General features: G+C 49.6%; 2 pseudogenes; both read right to left on the bottom strand.

Moving 5' to 3' along the window:
* Positions 1 to 292: 292 nt before the first annotated feature.
* Positions 293 to 10602, bottom strand: LOC127187083 (uncharacterized; annotated as a pseudogene).
* A 4059-nt stretch (positions 10603 to 14661) lies between these two features.
* On the bottom strand, positions 14662 to 16502 carry LOC127187082 (transcriptional repressor p66 alpha-like; annotated as a pseudogene).
* Positions 16503 to 16719: the final 217 nt, after the last annotated feature.

Below are 16719 nucleotides of genomic sequence, written 5' to 3'. Positions count from 1 at the left end.
GTGGCTGTGGAACCTGTCCCAGTAGTTTTCCTTCACAAAGCAGCACATCTAAGGGCAAAGTTACCTCAAGAGGCCTGATACCCATGGAGGAGATAGTGGGGTGACATGGAATTCATCTTTTCTTCTGATGGGATGTTCATAGGTCTTGACCTCAGGCCCCAAAATGCCAAGCAGTCAGGAAACAGCCTCAAGGCAATCTGGGAAAGCATCTGAGGCCCACAGAGTGAAGGTTCTCACTAGTGCAGTCTCCAATTGTAGCAAGACAAATTCACCCAGAAGTTATCTACCAGCCTTAGACTCCTGGACTCACAGGTGGACCTTTGTAGGACACACCTGGGGCAGTTTCAAGTACCTCAAGGGTCCTCAGGAGCCTGAATGGATGACCCAATATCGAAATCCAAGGATGAGCTGGTACCAGATTCAGCAGAGACTGCCACCTCAGCTGGCAAAAGAGCCTTAGGAGGTGCTGTGGGGTCAGGCCTGGCTGGCCCAGAAGTTAAGGGCCATCAGGTATGGGAAGTAACATTTGGAGTTTGAGAGGCTGGGCTGAGCCCAGAAGTGAGCATAGGGGCATCCTTGGGCCCATATGGGGTTGTTTGGGGAGGTGGGATTTCTCTGGGCTAAGAGGTGGGTACTTCTGTTGTGACTATCTGGGGCTCAGCATGGCAGGCATGGGAGGACTAGTTGGTTCTGTGCCTTCAACTAATTGCTGAGGCTGCTTGGGGCCCACTGGTGGCTGATCCAGGCAGCTAGGCTGGCACAGAAGGGAGCAATGGGGCTGGCTCTGCTGAATTGGAGCCAAGAGTGCCCACTGGGGGCAGAAGCACTGGCCTGAAAGACCACTGGAGGGATGACTGAGTGGATGCACAGTTAAGAATTAAAGGAGGCTTACACTGGGCTAGCAGAGACTGTCGGGAGCTGGTAGCACTGGATTGAGGCAGGCTGAAAGGGCTGGTCACAGGGACATAGTGTGGTCCATGACCACAAAGATCAGCAATGGTGCCCTATGGTCAGTAGAGACCTGCGGTAGTGACACAAGATCAACATGCCATGGAGTCTGGATGGACTTGAGAAGCTGCCTAGAGCCTGGAAGCACAAAGAGTGGCCTGGGGGACCAAGCCAGGAATGAGTGATGGGTTTGGTTATGCTGATCTGGTACAGGAAGCCGATGCTGGGGCCGGTGATGCTGACGTGGGCCCAGAAGTGGGAGCCAGGGCCTGCAGGGCGGTTCCCTTTGTCGGGAGCACACCTGTTTGGGGGTGGGGGGCGGGAAGCTACAATGTGACAGTTTTAGTCCCGGCTAGAACTTTGTCCTTTAGGAGGACGCCATGGCTGTGACCTTGGCACCCTGCACTGCATGCTGAGTCATGCCTCAAGGCTGGTAGGGAGACTCCCAGGATTGGGGCCTGGGCACCTGAGATCCAGCTGACAAAGGACAGCACTGGCTTCCACAGTGCTTCATCTTAGCCCACCCTTGGCACTTGAAGAGTGTTCAGGAAGGGAACTGGCAGATGAAGTGTTCATAGGTCAGGCTTGAGAATACCCTTCTGTGGACGTCAAGTCTCCCGTGTCTCTGCAGGGAGGGGGCGTCTCAGTGGTCAGCTGGTGTCTTCTCTCTCCATTCTCATGCTGTGGGTCACATGCTGCAGGTCACACCGTGACCCTACTCACTGACTCCTCATGCTTTCTCACAGCTGCACAGGATGCCATTTGGCTTCAGAGCCCTCAAGTCTGGCCTCAGAATCCAGTAGAAAAATGCAGAGTTCACAAACACTCAGGTGGTGTGGAGATGTCCAGGTTACCTGCCTCATCACTCTATTTTTTAAAAATTATTTTGCTTCTTTCTTTTAAAAAAATTTATTCATATTCTATCTCAATGGTTATCCCATTCCTTGTATCCTCCCGTTCCTCCCTCCCTCCCATTTCCCCCTTACTCCCCTCCCCTATGACTGTGACTGAGGGGGACCTCCTCCCCCTGTATATGCTCATAGGGTATCAAGTCTCTTCTTGGTAGCCTGCTATCCTTCCTCTGAGTGCCACCAGGTCTCCCCATCCAGGGGACATGGTCAAATATGCCTCATCACTCTAAAGCCTTCCTGCTGCTTGAAAAGACAGGGAGGGCCAGAAAATGGTTACGTGACTAAGAAAGGCATCCTTCCTTATATCAGTCCAAGATACCCAGAGCTGGCAGGAACAACCCAAGCTCCATCCCAGTCCACTCACTGCTTCTTAAAGCCCTTCAGAAGGTAAGCTCACTGTGTGTGTTATCTCTGCTGGACCATTTGCTTGGCCAAGAAAATTCATGTACCCAAAACAACTTCTGATTTCTCTGTCTCCAACAGATTCTGAACGACTACTCTTTGGTGACATCCGCTTGCCTTTTCCACTTGTGTAAAGCTTCCTTTCTTTACACAGTGCACGGCTCAGGTAGTTTTGTAAAATCATTGGAAAATGGGCTCACACAGCCATCATGGCTTCACTTTAACACTACTGAGTGATGTGCACTAGAGCTACAATGCTCTGTGTGGCTCCTCCCACCTTTTATTTTCTCTCAGAGATCCGCAGTGCCATCTCTTACAACCATCCTACCACAGCTGTCTGCACAGGCCTCCTCTGGCTGTAAAAGATGAGTCCTGATGGTTCTGTGAATAGTTACCACTAAGTCTGCAAATTCTTCATGCTTCTTGTTTGCAGCCCTTGCTTCTGGCTGAATTTAGACACATGTCCAAGAGTACAATTGTCTTAAAAAAAAACAAAATAAAAATGTGCACATAAAACTAAATTAGCACAATATTAAAAATAGCCTGACATTAATGCTCTTACATAAACATCAGCATCTTGCCACATAAACAGGAACCATTAGTATCCAAAAGGGGACATACGTGCAATGTGTATGTGTTAATTCCTCAGGTGGTTAATGAATGCCCTGCCCCCATTAGAAATGACAGCATCTGCTGCACGTACAGAGCCCTTGTACATTCAAAGTACAAAAGATACAACTTTTGGACACCTTACTCGATACATTCATAAAATGTTCACTGTTTCATTGCTATTGCAGAGGACCCTGGTTCCATTCCTATGGGGTAGCTTACAGCCCTCTGTAACTGCAATTCCAGGAGATATTATGCCCTCCTCTGGCCTTTTTGGGTACTGCAAACATGTGCCGCACAGACACACAATGCAGGTAAAATATGCATACACATAAAACTGATGCTTTTAAGTGTCTTGAGGATGATATCTTTAATAACATTCTCACAAATTACTCACCCATGAGTTCATAGTTATGCCTTTTCTGGGACCTTTCTTCTTGTGGTGGTTGTGGTTTGAGACAGGGTCTAGCTGTCTTGAAACTCATTATGTAGACCATGCTGGCCTGGAACTCACAGACACCCAAATGCCTCTGCCTTGCAGGTTCTAGGAAGAAAAGTGTGCTCCACTATGGCCCAGCTTTTTCAGTTAACTATTATCTGTTTTTGTTTGATTGGTTGATTGGTTGATTTTGTTTTAGACAGAGTCTCACTATGCCTATCCTGAAAATTACTACATAAAACAGGCTGGCTTTGAGTCTACAGAGATATGCTTGCCTGTGCCTTCCAAGTGTAATAAAAGGCATGCACCACTATGCCAGGCATAACTTTCTAAGTGTTTTTAATAGATGGAGGAGAAGCTATATTCATAGGCATAAATTTCAGTTATGGACATAATCTAATTAATCCTTTTAATTTCAGATGTACTACAAGGTAAGTAAGTTCCAGTCCCCAGTTCAGAATTCAGAGCCCAGAAAAGCATCCCACCATTAGATGAGCATCCTGGATTTCTTGCACATTAACCTGAGCTCACATTTATTTTCTATCTTACCAGTTGGAAAAGAAGGATATCCCATGCTCTTCTGCTCTGACTGGGATCTGCACTGTTGGGCAGCATGTGCAGAATGCTGAAGTAATGGTCAGGAGGAGGTCATGTTTCTCACAGACACACTTTGTGCGGATTCGGTGAGCTTGGCTGCTGCGGGTGCCTGCAGTGCCTCCAATTCAGGAACTGCAGAGCCTCAACACATTCACTTAAGAAGGAAGTGAATCCAAATACAAGCCAAGGAGGAGATGCTCAGGCTTCCATGTATAGTCAGCATGATGGTGCAAAGGGAAGCCCCACGCTTGTTCAGTGGTATAGGGAGGAACTCAACAACAATATAAACTTCCCTTTGTGAGACATCTACAAATTGATGGAAAGGTCACAGCATGCCAGAGCATCCATCCAAAGTTCCTGCAACCCTGAAAAGTGCTCTATGATTAGGAGGAAATGTCCTGACTGGAAAAACTACACTCTGCAGTCTCTTCCATGTGGAGGAGATTGGGAACAATGTGGGTGCCTGTGGATGGGATTCTGTTTCAAATGATACCAACGCCTGAGTGGAGACAAACAGCCTTCCTTCCATGATCAGTGGAGGGTCAACCACGCTTCACACAGCGGGGTTAGGAGCTGTTCCAGCACCAAAGGCATTGCCGTATTGCCAACAGATGTTATTCAGGCTAGGGGCTGATATTACTGGCTGCAGAGAACACATAAACAAAAGCCAAGTGAAAAACTACACACAGGCACACACAGACACACACACACAGACACACAGACACACACACACACACACACACACACACAATCTGAAGCAGGCATGAGGGGCACGTGCCCAGCACCCTACTTCATCACAATCAAAGCCTAGCCCACTGAAGGTTTCCAAAATGACAGAATCCCAAGAATTCCTTCTACCTCTCCTGGCAGGCCCTGAAGATGTAAAGGTGGACCATGAGCATCCTAGAATGAAAATACCCAGAGCTCCACTCTCCACTCCCCTCAGTGTGCTTCCTGTGCCCTCCCTGAATCTGAGACTCTGGGAAGGCTGGTTGGACTGTGCCTTCCAGGTATGAAGCCCTAATCGGTATGGGGGAGTGGGGAACCTGATTTGGACATAGGATCATGTGGGAGCCAGAAGTTGAGGCCACACTGGAGTTTGTCGACCCTCCCTGTGGCCAGTGAGGCTAAGCCTCTGCCTATCAAAGTACATCCCAAGACCCAAGTGGGAAACCAGGGAACTCAAGGCTTTTTGAGTTCATTTTTCACTACTTAAGCAGCCTGTGATGGCTAGCTTTGGTTGTCCAATTGACTACATTTGGAATTTAAAACACAAATACTGGCCACACCTGTGAGGATGTTTTTTTCCCCCTTAATTAAATCATGCAAAGTAGGAATACCCAATTCTAATGTGGATCTTTGAGGTTGGAAGATAAACCTTTAATTTTGATCTTTAGAGATGTAAAGACCTGACTCTAATCCACGTCATGTCTTCTTCTGGCAGTCATATAAAGACACAGGAGAGGGAAGTTCTCTCTGCTTGCCTGCTTGCCACTGCCTTCCCTAGAAAGTCTATTCCTTCGCTAGTATTAGACCAACTTCCTCACGATTCTGGCTTACAGGCATAAACTGAAGACCAGCCGAGATATCCAGTCACCTCATCAACTGAACAACTAGATTCTAGGACCTTCTTTCCATAGGCACCCATTGGTGAATTAGATGGCCCATACTCTATAATTCATTCTAACAAATTCTAATTAATCATATTAATATCTATGGGATTTATTTTATATATACATGTTTACATTTAAATATACTTATGAGTAATACTTATTAGATATAAGTATATTTATATACATAAAGAAAGGTAGAGGGAAGGAGAGACTCATTGTGTAAGTTCTGTTACTCTAGAGAACCTTCACTAATACACAGCAGAACATGAGGTAAATTCAAGTTCCTTAAGCATATTCAAGTACAATGAGGAAATATACTTGGTCTTATGTCACGACCTATTTGCTTATATGAAAAATAAAAGTTTTCCTTCCAGTCCTTTGCCTTTCCCACAAAGGTGTCCATCATCACATTCCCTTCATGTCCTTGTTTTCAGGTACATCCATTTATTATAGTTATTGCAGTTCTTCCTTGTGGCCACCTTGTGGGAAGAACATTTTGTGTCTGTCCCATCCATGGCTTACAGCTTTCTTATATAGGCGCCCACAGGAGTTCAGTAGCAAGGTGTCCCTAAACTGGTATAAAAACACGAGTCAGGTGGTGTGGGAGGCAGGCAACTCTCCAGTGCAGCCAAGAACTGTTTGAGCCAGTTGACCAGCACTGGCTTGCCAACAGTGCCAATCCTACAGGCACTGAACAAATGTACTAAGAGCAACTGGTGTCACCACAACACTAGTGAGATCACAAGATACAACAGAATGTCCAGGAAAGAACTGTTGACATCAAGGGGACTGCTTCCCTGTCCCCATGACTAGCTCTCTCCAAAATGACCAGAAGCGAAGATGCACTTTCCAAGAACCTCTCCTGGGACACAGCAGAAGCCTCTCATTACCACCTCCTTCCAAAGCAAGAGATTTCTCTCTGCTTGATTAGAAACCCCGCCATCCCTTGTATCCTCCCATTCCTCCCTCCCTCCCATTTCCTCCTTACTCCCCTCCCCTATGACTGTGCCTGAGGGGGACTTCCTCCCCCTTTATAAGCTCATAGGGTATCAAGTCTCTTCTTGGTAGCCTGCTATCCTTCCTCTGAGTGCCACCAGGTCTCCCCCTCCAGGGGAAATGGTCAAATATGAAGCATCAGAGTACGTGAGAAAGTCAGACCCCACTCTCCACTCAACTGTGGAGAATGTCTTGTTTATTGGTTAGATCTGGGTAGGGGTTTGAAATTTACAGCCTGTATTGTCCTTGGCTGGAGCCATAGTTTGAGCAGGACCCCTGGGCCCAAATCTGCCTATCATAATGTTCTTCTTGTAGGTTTCTAGGACCCTCTGGATCAAATACTGCTTTGGAATATCTTATTCCTTCATTAAAATCACCCTTTTCATCATGTTGAGAAATAAACTACGGAGAATTTACAACAGCAACAGTGGGGAGGGGAAAAGACAACCCACTTCAAGTACAGACACTTGGAAGTACACTCAGGAAAAGCTTGAAGGGCTGGTGACAGTGTGAGATTTGGGTTAGAGGGTGTACTCCAAGAAGCCATGTTCCTAGCTGTTGAAAACCATCCCAAGATGCCTCAGCAGATGAGATACAATACATCCATCAGGGTGATGGCAAAGTGTGATGAGCTGCTGGCAGAAGAAAGTGAAATAGTGGAGCCACTGAAACAAAATGCCCTCAGGCTGAGGGTAGTGGCCTCCACTGTGCACTGCTGAGCCAAAGGGAGAGAGAATGCAGGCCTCTGTGTGTTCACGATTGAGATTATGTGTTAAGAAAAAAAAAAAAAAAAAAGCAGCATCTGTGGATGTAGCTCAGTTGGCAGGGTGACGTCATGGCATTCAGGAAGGCCAGGGTTCACTAGCTAGTGCTATTCACACAGGCCTTGATGACCACACTTGTAATCCTAGCCCTTGGGAATGAAAGCAGGAAGATGCTAAGCTCAAATTTAACCTGTGAAGCCAGTGTGAGGACAGCTGGATACTCAAGATTCACTTTGCTGGGAAAGTAGAAGTTCCTATTTAATGTCCTCTAAAGTGTTTAAATTCAAATAGACTGTGCCTGGCCAGGGTCTAGTCTTCCATATTGGACCTCACATTCCAGGTGCTTTACCAGTGATGCTTTGAGGCTGGTTTTCTTGATTCTACAGCTTCTGTAGAACAAATATTGCAAATATGTCAAGTTGAACAAAGAAAAATAACAGTGATGCATTCGCAGGAGCACATCAGTGTTAAGTACAGCAGAACTGAGGAGGAGGAGGAAGCGATTACTGTCCAGGTGTGGGGGCCTGGACCTGTATTACAGGCAGTTGTGGGCACACCTTGGGAGCCTGTTCAGGGACAAAGCACAGAATGGACACAGAGGCAGGGTGGACAGCAGTACAGAGCCCACCCAGTTCAGCAAACAAGCAGACTCTCAGTTCCCCATCCGAGGAGCTCCCATCAAGGCCATGGGCCTTGTCTGACTCTGGGCACTGGTAAGGTCATGCAGGCATCTGTCTGAGGGACACATGGTTCTTTTATTCAGCAGCAGACAGGACAGGGAGCCAAATCAGGAATGGTACCCTCCTGCCATGCACAATGCGACAAAAAGAATTATTAGTGTCAAAAACCAGAGGCTCCCCGGACAGGTTTTGGTTGCTGTTGGCCGCGTGCAACATCTTGAAGAGCTTGGTTCTGATGTTCCTCGTGATGGCCATGACGATGCAGTCGGCTACCCCTGGAACCAACGAGAACTGAGGTCAGAGAGCTGGAGTCACAGTGGAGGGGTCATTATTGATTCAAGAATGCAGACTCGGGGTCTGAGGCCCAGCTCTCCCATGTACCAGGGGACGAACTCCGTTCCTCACTTCCCTTCACTGGTGCTACGAGGTGACCATACACCATATGGGACAATCTTGAGTCCTACTTCCTCACTGTCACCATGACTAGGGAAGTGGCTAGGCAGCAGCACTACACTTGGAAGGACAGGGCCTGCCTCAACCCAGCTGGTCAGCAGAGGCCAACTGAACTAAGTCAGTGTTCCGCCACAGAAGCCAAAAGCAGGAGACACAACCCAACTCCAGGGCCAGCTTTTCAACAAAGCAGAACAGCATAAAACAACTTGAATATTATCTACACCCAAATGACGTTTGAGTTCCCACTAAGCTGGACCCAGTGGCCAGGAAGCTCAGAGATGCTATCATTGGTACAGTCAACGGAGCCTGAGCCATTGCTGCCTTGGATCCACTAAGTTGCCATGAAACTTAGTCACATCAGAAAGCGCACACACAAAAAAGACACACAAAACTTTCCCTTCTATTAGAGGCTGGTGGTAATCACTAACCCCTCCCCCCTCCTTTAGTGCTGTTTCCAAAGAGGCCTGACTTTGGGTCAGGACTTGATCCTTAACTGGCAGAGGAAGTTTTTAGAACTCAAGCTAGAGGCCTACCCAGCTCACCAATCTTGTTACCTGTGTCCAGTTGAAACCCTATTGATGGGCAGTCAAGCACAGCTTAGGAGCAAGTACCAATAGGGGTGTGAGAAGGTCAGAGGAGCTCACAGCATGTGTACTGGGGTGATGTCCATTGTGTGGGATAGTTCAGAAATCAGCTCTTGCTGGGTAATGAAGTTGGACACAGAGCTGGGGTCCACCATACATAATTTGAGCTTCCTTATGGGCAAAAGACATTCAGGAAATTCCTTAAAAGTCTTTTTCTATCTAGGGGCCGGAGGTCCCACTGGAGACCACTGGTGCAAGGCACAAATCGGCCAAAGCCTGGCATTGATGCTGGGGCAGTGAGCTTGTTAGTGTTTATTATTAGTCCCAGTGCTCTTCCTGGAGGGCTAGGGTGACACCTCTCTTAGCTTACTGGGGAAGGGACTGTTGCCTTGACCTGAATTCACATACCTGTCTGTGTCCTGAGTCGCCTAGAGTCACCTGGGAAAAGTGACTCTCTCAGTAAGGAACTGTTTAGATCAGGTTGACTTTGAGCATCCAGGACTTTATTGATTGTTAGTTGAGTTGGAAGCCCCACCCTAAAAGTGGGAAGGCTCATTTCCTCTGTAGGGACTTGATCTGGGTAACAGTGGAGAAAGCTGGAGGAAAAGCAGAGGCAAGCAGGAACCATCGACCCGAGAGCAAGAACACAGGGGTTCCAAAGAGAACACTCAAAGGAGTCAGCCACCAGCAACTTCTGCGATTTTCCCATGATGCGATGCAACCTCCTTAACTTTCCTGGGCCTGTGGTTTCTAAAAGAAAATCGGGAAGCCATTGTGCATAATTCACACCAAATCTGGGCCAGCTAAAAGACTGAGCTCCAGATAACAAGGAGGAAAAAGCCACCCAGACAAAAGGCACTCGTGATCCTAAAACGGGATAACGGGGATCAAAACATAGGCTTTCTGCCCCTGACCTAGATTCCCTTGTTGCTGATTGCAGTCTTTGGCTCCTAAAGGTTGAGAGCCCAACAAATGGTGAGGGGATTTAAGTAAGAGGTTGACCCACCTCCTTCCAAGGTGTCCTCCCACCTCTGCCCAGCCTTCTTAGATAAGGACCGCCTGAGGGTCCTGTACAAGTGGCAACCTCTAAAGAGAAGGCAAGGCTTTTGATAGTTTCTTATTGTTCCCAGAGATACTCAGGACACAGACAGGAATGCGAAGTCAGGTCAAGGCAACAGTCCCTTCCTCAGTAAGCTAAGAGAGATGTCACCCTAGCCCTCCAGGAAGAGCAGTGGCCGCTACCAGATCTTAGAGCTACAGTGAACTGCAGAGAGAAGAGGGTGGCCGGCAGGCTGGAAGGACCCCTTGGGACTGCTACTCACCCGTGTCCTGTGTGGACTGTGGTAGCCGGGTGACACCCTTCAGTTAAACAGTGGGCAGCAGGTGAGGCTGCGTCATTCTCAGTGAAGACCACAGGTCCGGGAAGTGGTCCTCCTCCTTGACGCCTCCTGCTTCCTCGTCCAGCTGCGGCCACTCGTCTGGGCTCAGCCATCCTTCTGTGTCTGAGCATGGCCTCCACCTCGGTCATGGCCTGGGCCAGGCTCTGTTGCCATCGGGTGAGCAGCTCCTTGCTCTGAGGTTCCATAGCGGCCCTCCGCCCCGCCATGTCCCGCGCGGTGTAGCTCATTCAGATGGCCCCAGGGACACCAGAAGCAGAGCTGTTTCTTACAGAACTTGGTGGTAGCCTGAGGTGCCTGTAGCCGAGAAGCGGTGACGACGCCCACCAGGCACAGCCTGCAGACCTGGGGATTGGACGTTTGGGAAGCGCAGGGAGGCTGCGTTCTGGGTTCCAGGGCGGGGCCCAATCGGCAAGGAAGGAACAAGTGGAGGAGGAGGAGGAGGAGAGGGCGGGGTTGGGGATGGTAGTTTGTGACCCAAAGGCCCTCCCACTCAGCCTCTGATCGCGCTGCTGGCAAGTAAACTAACTGCACCTGCTGCTGCGGGAATGTGGCTGAAAGCCCAAGGCTCAGCAGAACCCAGACACTTCGCCCTGCAGAACTGCGGCCAGCACATGCTACCTCTCTGCTCACTGGCCAGCTGGTGATCCAAAGATTCAGACTCAGCAGAAGGCCACGTCTCAGAACCTAACCCTGACCTATCAGCGCCCCCACCCTGCCCTGACCCTGCCATTGGAAGCCTCTGAGTTCCCTGGTGTAGGCAGCAGTCGAAGGGGAGTTAGGCCAGCCTCTAAGCTATTTGAAGAACCCGCCACCCCTCCCACCTATTGCCCAGAATCTAGAGTCTCCCGAGAATATCAAAATAAACCGCGCATTGAGTGGAAAGACTCCCTCCTCCAAACTAAGACATCCCTGACTCAAGATCTCTATGGAATCAGTCCCCATTCAGAGAATTTTTCAAAAACAAACAACAACAAAACCTTCAAACAAAATCCCCCAATTCTCCTGACAGTTACTCGCATCCTGCTCACCTGTGTCACAGCTCCAGAGTCGAAGGCAGTTGCATGTTTGCAGGAACTGGGGTGTGCATAAAGAGCCTTTGCTGTGGGCTGATGGAGCTTTCTGGCAAGAAAAGTGCTCACCCCCTGGGAGTCACACCCAGCCGTAGGAAAGCACAGAGTTACCTTGCTTCCCCTAATGACTTTGCATTTAACCAGGCTTCAAGACCAAGAACATCCACCTTCTCCAACAGCCGTCTGCATAGCTACTTCCCTGGGACTGAACCCAAAGCCACTGCTCCCAGCATCCCCCACCGTCCTGGTGTGGATCTGCATCCCAGGGAAGGCTGCAAACTTCTGCATTAGAACCACTGACTCACGTGCTAAGACTGGCCAGGAACTCTTCCCATGGCACTGTCACCCAAGGCAAAGGTGTCTCAAATGTCCTTCTTAGACAGAAACCACAATTATTTATAGGACACAAACTCTGAACAGTGACCAGAAGAAGAGACCCAGCCTTTGCCCTTAGGTTGGCCTGTGCTTCAGAATGATGTTCAGGGTGAAAGAGAAACCAATTATCACGGTCATCTGGCTTTTCCTTCATGGGAAGGATGCGAAGAGCATCATACCAGGAGTTCCCAGCTGTGTCTCCATGAGAAAGTTCAACAGGGTCACTGCAGGAACAAAACAATCTCAGCAGGTGAGGCTAAGATAGGGTACCACTTTCCTTTTCCCTTTAGAAACTGCCATTTTCCCATGTGCCCACTCTCTCTCCTCTCTATCCAGAGGCAATCCTCTGTTCTCTGGGACAAATACCTCTTGCCCTCCTCCCTTGCTCCCTTCCTCTTCTCCCACACCCTCTATCTCCTGTCTTTGTTCACTATTCTCTGCCATCAGTGCTTCTGAGGTGAATGAATCTTTGTGAGAACTTGGTCTTGTGTGTGTGTGTGTGTGTGTGTGTGGGTGCTGAGCCTATACTGATCTCGTACACTACCCTGTTTGAGTTCCTTTCCTAACTTCCATAACTGATGAACAGTGACGTGAAAGTGTAGGCCAAGTAAACTCTTTTTCTTCCCCAACTTGTTTTTGGCCATGGGTCTCATCATGGCACTAGTAACCCTAAAACAAGTTGGTAGGAGCACAGTGAGCCATTGCTGTGACAGACCCGAGCGTGCTGTTTTGAGGACTATGGAAGGACTTTGGAACTTTGAGGTAGAAGAGCCAGTGAGTGTTGTGAGCTCAGTGGGATGTTTTGAGGAGCTTGGAAGCTAAGAATATTGCAGACAGTGCTGAAGACAGAGGCCCGGCTTGTGAAGTTTCAGAGGGAAGTTTAAAGACTCTATCAGAGCTCTTTGCTATTTCCAATTAGGAGTCTGTCATTTTGGTCAGCTGGGGCTTAAGAGTCATCTGTGATTAACAAGAGAGCAGCACCGCCGAAGTGAAGCTTTTGTGTCCCTGGGACAACTGATGTTGGTTAGCTGGAGCTAAGAAATCAGCAGATTGAGAAGAGACCCAGTATTGTTGAAATGAACTCTTCTGGAAGCATTTCCTGAGAGGCAACACAACAAAAGCTGTGTCTCAGAGGCAGCCAAGGTTATACCTTACCTGGCAACCCAACTTGCTAGTGTAAGAGTCACCCAGGTGGTACTGGTTTTGAAGGTATGAAGCAGTCATGAAAAACAGCTGAGGCTTGGCACCGCAAGAGGCCAGGAGAGGCCAGTGGTGAAGGTACAGCCTCAGTGGCAGTTGAAGGCCCAGGGCTGAAGGGGTCATGCAGAGAAGTTGAGGCGTGGCACCAGGAGGAGAGCTTATGACAGGCTCTTGGTGAAAACGCAGCCTATGCACTTATAGCAGCAGACCCTAGCAGCTTTGGCGATAGCAGTACCATGGGATAATTACCAAGAAGTCAGCAGTGTGGAGCAGAGCCAGCCAGAGCCCTGAAGACAAGTTGTGTGTGCTACGGAGAGCAGAGCCAGAGAAGTGACCCAACCCTTGGAGGAGCCCAGAATGCCGTGAGTGGAGTCCAGACATTGAACAGTTGGAGAGCTGAGGTTTTCCTTGTGTTTGTTATTTGCCTTGCTTTGCTTTGCTTGTGATTGTGCCCTGGTTCTTGAAATAAGAAAGCTTAATATTTTTTTATTTTACCGGATCCCATTGTTGAGAGACTTTGAATTTTAAAACACTTTAGATTTTAAGAGAGATTAGCTAATTTAAAGGGGCTGAAATCCCCTTTCCCCCACTCAACAGGGTTAAACGAGCATTTATTAGAAGGAGGCAGGGGCATGTCTGCAGAAGGCAGGAGTCTGCAGAGCAAGGGTCCCTAACTATATTATGTCAAGGGCTGGATCAGGGAACTGACAGCGACCAATCATTGCAGATGTGTAGTAGGCCACCCTACGCGTGCTGAGCACACACGGTTACTTCTGCCTTTCACCATGGCAAGGCTTAAGTAGATCAGGCCCTTAAGACATCCCTGTGGATAGAGTGGGAAGTAAACGGTGCTGACCCCCACCAAAGAGTTCTAGCAGGGCCCCTCCTGGGTGCCTCTTGGCAGGTATGGTATCTTGAGATTGCGTCCATCAAAATGAAGAGAAAAAGGAAATAACTCTTTAATAAAATAAACTACAAAATAACCCAGCAGCTTCCCTGCCAGTAGCCACCTCTGGTTCCAGCACAGTGGGTCCAGCATCCCTCTAGAGCCTCTGGGTGTCTGGTGGATTTGGAGCTGCGATTCATTCTGCCAAGCGTGGAAGCCAGAGGCTGCATCGAGCAGCAGCAAACAAGACTAGAGCTAGGGGGCACCTGCCATCCCTGGGTGCTGCCACTCAGAGAGAGCATCCTCTGGAACTGCCTGCCAGACTACACTGTGCACAACAGGAACCCTGGGTCTAATATGTTCACTTTTACTTCCATCATCATCGTGAGGTGAAAAGCAAACAAACAAACTTCAACCTATAGATGGCCATGTGTAGAGGCAGAGACCGGGGAGCTAAAATGGGAAAAGCCAAAGGAAAATGAAACCCCTACTCAACTTTGGGAGCCCTCGATGCCAGCCTGGGCCACGTGTGTCCGTCCCAGTGTCCGAGGTGAGCTCCCACCCACATTGGCCAGGCAGAGCTGGCCTCAAGGTCCAAGTTTCTGCTGGTGTCAAACTAAAAGCAAAAAGGAAGGAGAAGACCCGCGGGGAAGGTCCTTAGTTCTGTTCCTGGACATCATGATGGTGCACTCTCCTGGTCACCTGGCAAGGCAACAGCCAAGGCCTGAGCTGTCTTAGCAGCTTGCTAGGAGGGCAGTCTGTGCCCTAGACCAGGAACTGGGAGAGCAGAGGGCTGGACTCCCACTACTTCCACGTGGTTGATTGGGGGGGTGGAATGTGGAAGTCTTGTGTACTGCTAAGCTTGGGCTGAGAAAGGCAAGGGTCCCACTGGTGCCCAGTTGGAGGTGGTGCCCTTACTGGTGCCCACGGCTCTCCCAGAATTTCTGCCAGTCCTACTTAGCAGGGCCATAGCCGAGGCTGCGTTCTGCACTTTGGGTAACTGGCTGAAGGAGAGGTGCTGTGGCTGAGCCCCAGGGACAGCTGGCTGGAATCCTGTAGCAGGTCCCGTTACTCCAGTCACAGGGCCCTCCAGAGTGGAACATCAACTTTGGTTGGGGCTTTATGATCTGCATCAGCGTGGGATGTGGAGATGTAGGCTCAGCCTTGATGCCGGTTGTACCCACGCCCTGCTGCAGCAGCCACTGCCCCATCTCCTGCTCTTGCTGCAGCGCCTTCAGGAAGACAGCCTTCTGGCGGGTGGGCGCTACCTTGAGCGCCGCCTTTTGATTGGATGCCATGCAGTTCTCACGCGCGATGGCTCCACCTTCTCTCACCAGCAGCTTGTGAAGTCCATCTTGCTCTGGACACACATGTGGGGGTCCCGGGATGACAGGGCAGCAGCTGCAGCGGCGGAGATCCTGCCCTCTTGCATCTCCAGAAGATTCTGCACCACCTCCTCGCGGCGGACCAGGTAGATGAACTCATTGTTGACAGCACTGGGCAGGAAGTTCATCTCTGGAGCAGGGAGCTTGGGTGAGGGATCTCCAGCAAAGTCTTCTACAATTGCATGTGCAGTGCTTAGCTTGGCAGCAGCCTGGCAACTGGCTGGAGACTTAGCAGACGCCACCACAGAGGCCAAACTGGTGGGGGTGGAGCTGGCCTGAGCAGTGGCAACTGTTGTCCCCTTCAGCGAGGCTACCATAGGCGAAGGGATATTGATGAGCAGACTGGTGTTGGGACATTGTGACATGGAAAAGTCCCAACTGACAAGCAGTGGCATGACGGATAGTCACAGTGCTCCCTGAGGCAGCTGGAGGCTTCTGTGTCATGGCTTCCTTTTTTTTTTTTTTTAAAGATTCTTTTATTTATTATGTATACAGTGTTTTGTCTGCATGTACGTCTGCATGCCAGAAGAGGGCACTAGATCTCATCACAGATGGTTGTGAGCCACTCTGTGGTTGCTGGGAACTGAACTCAGGATCCCTGGAAGAGCAGCTCTTGCTCTTAACCTCTGAGGCATCTTGTCAGCCCTGCCGCAGCTTTTTCAACAGGACCAACTTTGCTTCCTCTAGCATCAACTCCTTCAGCTGCTTAATCATTCGCTCGCTCTCTTCCAGTCTGCGTTTCAGGAGTGTCTCAGTGCTGGTGTCTTTCAAGGCTGCTGAGGTCGGCCTATTCATCCTTGGGCTTGATGGTTGCTTGCGATCACTTCAGGAAAGGGACCCGGATTCATGCCACTGTGTGAGGTGCGCATGTCCGCAGGCCCGTCTCCTAACAGCCCTTCATCTGATACTGTGGCCATGTCCTCTGTTGTCCTCAGCAAGGCTTGGGCTGGGCCTGCACCCAGCTCTGGCATCACCTTGGTGTCTTTGTTCAGGGTCAGATCTGATAATGCCCTCTCCAGCTTCATTTCCTTGCTCTCCACATCATCCTCCGTTTGGTCCTGTTCAAGGGTTCGCTTCTGACAACAGCTCCCTCATGGCAGGCCTCTTCACTCATTCTGGCCTCAGGGTCTGGGATGCTGGTCCTACCACGCTGCCATGGCCACAGCTCTGTCAAATGACAATGTGGACATGTTGACTCAGTGTGCTGGCCAACCCGGCTGCGAGCTGATCTGTCCCGGGGGCAGTGTGCCAGTGCGTGCCTGCTGCACCTAAGGGTCTGCTCCATCTGTGGGCTCGCTTCGACTGCAGGTGGGCCAGATAACACACCCCTCAGCCGCACACATGGAACCCAGCAGTGATGTCACCACCTGGGACATATGCACTATGTCAGTGTGCCAGGCCCCAAGG

This window comes from Acomys russatus, chromosome 3 (genome assembly GCF_903995435.1).
Source record: "Acomys russatus chromosome 3, mAcoRus1.1, whole genome shotgun sequence".
In the NCBI taxonomy this organism is placed as follows: domain Eukaryota; kingdom Metazoa; phylum Chordata; class Mammalia; order Rodentia; family Muridae; genus Acomys; species Acomys russatus.
The sequence above is the reverse complement of the archived record's forward strand: the minus strand, read 5'-3'. Positions and strand labels throughout refer to the sequence as shown.